This window comes from Urocitellus parryii, chromosome 1 (assembly GCF_045843805.1).
Source record: "Urocitellus parryii isolate mUroPar1 chromosome 1, mUroPar1.hap1, whole genome shotgun sequence".
Taxonomy (NCBI): domain Eukaryota; kingdom Metazoa; phylum Chordata; class Mammalia; order Rodentia; family Sciuridae; genus Urocitellus; species Urocitellus parryii.
In genome coordinates, this window is record NC_135531.1 from 142041423 (window position 1) to 142045684 (window position 4262).

Genomic DNA, 4262 nt, shown 5'->3' on the forward strand with positions numbered 1-4262 from the left:
AACACGTCCATTTTAAAAATAAATTGCGGGCTGAGATCTAGCTCAGGGGCAGAGCGCTTGCCTCACATGCATGAGGCAGGCACTGGTTTCCATCCTCAGCACCACATAAAGATAAATAAATAAAAATAAAGATATTGTGTCCTCCAGAGCTAAAAAAAATATTTTTAAAAATAAGTTGCAGTGGCAGAGCAGGCAAGGGTCATATTCAAAGCCTAAAGTGGACCCCTGTTGACATTAGCAGCAAATGACAATTTCCCAATTAACAGATGACTTACGACTCCAACAGGGAACACGTGGAATGAGGGCTTTATTTATTTATTTTTCACAAATAGGACTTTTTATTGGTCACTATTAAAAATTTGGATTTTAAACAGATTCTTGAACTGGTGGTTCATATCCATCAGCTCGTTCAACTTTAGCACCTGTCTCATCTCCTGTAGCTTTTCCAGAACTACTACCTTCACCATGAAGCTCCATGAGTTTTCCCAATTCAAACTTGGGCTTCTTCAGCATTTTTACTTTTCTAACAAAGACATCATGAAGAGGATAAATTGATTGGCAAGCCTTCTCTATGTCTTTCCCAATGCTGTCTGGAATCAGTTTATTGACAACTTCTTTCAAGTCATTTGTCTGCACTTCCCGGGTCATAATTTCCATCATCTTCTTCCAGATTTGGCGGACCTGCTAGTGCTGAGCGTAGGAAGTCTTCCGTATCTGATTGTTGCGTTTTTTAGTAAAACCAACACAGAATAGACGCAGCAAAAAACCATCGGTAGTCTTGACATCAACATGAGCCTCGATCATCGTCTGCCATTTTTTGACCATGGAACACATTTTGTCACGGGTAAGATCCATGCCATGGAAGTTGGTCAGGCAGTTTTTTCCCTGAACATCCTCAGTAATTAGTTTGAACTTCCTAAATGCAACTTCATCATTCTGCAGATCAGCAAGACTTACTTCAAACACCCGACCCTTGAGGCCATCAGAAGCAATTTTGGTTCCCTGGGTCCTGGTGACTAATGTTTTTCCAATATTTCTTATATTGAACATTGCCGGTGCTTTTACATCATACCAATCTTTCTTAGAAAATGGATCAACCACTTTCTTCTTGGCTCCCTTCTTCAAATGAGGGCTTTAAAAGCCCCTCGTTCCCCTGGATCACAGCCTCCAGGATAGGAGTCCCCTGAGCTTCTCCTTTTGCTAGCAAAGCAATCAAACTTTTCCTTTTTTTCTCAAAAAGACGTGTCCCCATTATTGGACTGGCATGGGGACAAGGACCAAGCTTTCAAGAACACACTGGGTAAGACCAGTGCTCAGAAAGCTTTCTTTAAAACCCTCAGGTGGGCGGGGTGGGGGGTTTGGGGGTCCGAACAGGAATGTAAAAATAGCCCACAGGAGGCTGAAAGAGACCTAATACTGGCGTGCTGACTTCCAAAGAGGAGGGAGGGGACACTTGGACTGGAGAGTGCTCCTGGAAGGCTTTTGGGAGGAAGCGGCATTTGAAGGGGGGGTAGAATCTGGACCCAGATGTGGGCAGTTTGTTTGTTTTTATAGAAGGAAATTCTTCCCATTTTTCAGGGATCAACTCCAAGCTTGCCTTCCTGCTGGGGGCCGCAGGCTGAAGTTAGTCACGTTTCCTGAGTGCGCACAGAGCTTGGCCAACGGGTAGACTCAGTGCTGAGGCTGAGCTGTTGCTCCTGCCAGTCCTCTGTCCCTGGGAGGTTTGGAGCAGCCCGAGGACAGGGCCAAGTCTGCAGCCTGACTGTCCGGGAGCCAGGGTCAAGCCTCACTCCCTCGGCCCTCCAAAAAAATGTGCGTGGAATGAGGTGTCCCCAACCCTGCAGCTAATTTTTATTTGGCACACCCAGCGCATTTTATTAATGGGTTTGATAAAAACCACATTTTTGTTCTCCTCTGTTCACAAACTCACATTTCCCAGTATCTTCATTTCCTAAATCAGACCATGGAAATGTGATTGTTAGAAACAAGGAATAATTGCTCCTGTAGGAAGCCTTTACCCCACGTCAGGCATTGCACAAAGTGCTTTGCAGACTTTATTTTTACAATCTTCAAAACAGTTCTTTAAGAATAGGCTTTTGACTCTGTTCCTTTCACAACTGGGAGAACCAAAGTTTAGCAAGATCAGCAATTTCAGTAGTTTTTTATTGAACTCAGAGGCACTCACTCAACCAGTGAACCACATGCCCAGCCCTATTTTGTATTTTATTCATTTAGAAAGAGGGTCTCACTGAGTTGCTTAGCACCTCACTTTTGCTGAGGCTGGCTCTGAACTCACGATCCTCCTGCCTCAGCCTCCGGAGTCACTGGCTTTACAGGTGTGCGCCATCAATCTGGCTCAGAAGCAATGGCAGAGTTAAGATGGGAATCCCATTGAGAAATTATATCCCATCTATGTATGATACATCAAAGTATATAAGTGCATTCTACTGTCATGTAAAACAAATAAAAAATTAAAATTAAAAAAAAAAGACGGGAATCTCAAACACACAAGAGCTGCCAACAACATACATATAAAACTCTGTGAGCACAGGCATGAAGAGTTCAAGAGTTTGTCAAACTGGAAATTAGTCTCAATGGGCCTGGATAGCACCTGAGCCCCAACAACTCAAGGATCCAACTCCATGAACATAAAATATTCCTTTGAATTTGGAGTCTAAGTTTTTTTGTTTTGTTTTGTTTTTCTTTTCTTTTTTGGTAAAGGGGATTGAATCCAGGGGTACTTAACCACTGAGCCACATCCGCAGCCCTTCTCTGTATTTTGTTTAGAGACAGGGTCTCGCTGGGTTGCTTAGCACCTCGCTAAGTTGCTGAGGCTGGCTTTGAACTCTGGTTCTGCCTCAGCCTCCTGAGCCGCCAGGATCACAGCGTGCACCACTGGGCCCAGCTTACAGTCCAGGTTTATTTCACTTGCCATAATGTCCTCCTGGTTCATCTAGGTTGTTGCAAATGACGTTTCCTTTGTAAACACAGAATAATATTCTACTGTGAACAGGTATCACATTTCTTTAGCCGCTCATCCATTGACAGGCATTTAGGTTGCTTCTGTATCTTTTTAAAAATTTATCTTAAGGACATTTCATTCAAAAAGATGTGGATGGGAGGCTGGGGATGTGGCTCAAGTGGTAACACACTCGCCTAGCATGCACGGGGCGCTGGGTTCGATCCTCAGCACCACATAAAATAAAGATGCTGTGTCCACTGAAAAGTGAAAATTAAATATTAAAAAATTCTCTCTCTCTCTCTCTTCTCTCTCTCTCTCGCTTTAAAAAAAAAGATGTAGATGGTAAGTAAGCACATGAAAAGATGCTCAGCATTATTTCTTATTAGGGAAATGCAAATTAAAATCACAGTGAGATGCTACTATTCACCTATATAATATTTAAAAGAAAAAAGACTAAGAATGCTGAGTGTTGGCAAGGATGGACGTGAGGATGTGGAGAAATCTGACTTTTCTTGGATTACTGGGACCACTTGAAAGACAACTCCTTGAAAAAAAAATCCCACTTCTTTTTAATTATTTATTTTTGTTTGTTCATTTTAGGTATATATAACAGTGCAGTGTATTTTGACATCTTATACATACCCGATGTATAACCCATCCTGATTTAGATCCCATTCTTGTGCTGTCCATGATGTGGAGTTTCACTGGTCATGTCTTCATATATGAACACAGGAAAGTTATGTCCAACTCATTCTACCATCCTTCCTCTTCCCATCACCTCCTTCCCTTCATTCCCCTTTGCCCTACTCCAGTGAACTTCTATTCTTCCCTTCCCACCTTCTTGTGGGTTAGCATCCTCATATCAAAGAGAACATTTGGCCTTTGTTGTTTTGGGGCTGGCTTATTTCACTTAGCATGATAGTCTCCAGTTCCTTCCATTTACCAGCAAATACCGAAATTTCATTCTTCTTCATGGATGAATAATATTCCATTGTGCCACATTTTGACTTTTATGAATAGTGCTTCAGTGAGCATGGGGTGGTAGCATCTCTTCCAGATACTTTGGGTTCTCTGGTTAGATAGTCAGTAATGGGGTGGCTGGATCCTATGGTATTCCTATTGTTGATTTTTTTGAGGAAACTTCAGGTCATTTTCCATAATGATGATACTAAGTTACATTCCCACCAATATGGTACAAGTCTTCCCTTTCCTCTACATCCTTGCCAATACTTCTTTTTTTCTTTTTCTTTCTTTCTTTTTTTTTTTTTTTTTTTTGATAGTAGCCACTCTAATGATAGCT

At 42.0% G+C, this 4262-nt stretch overlaps 1 pseudogene; it reads right to left on the reverse strand.

Moving 5' to 3' along the window:
• Positions 1–331: 331 nt before the first annotated feature.
• LOC113182422 (small ribosomal subunit protein eS1 pseudogene) lies at positions 332–2953 on the reverse strand (annotated as a pseudogene).
• Positions 2954–4262: the final 1309 nt, after the last annotated feature.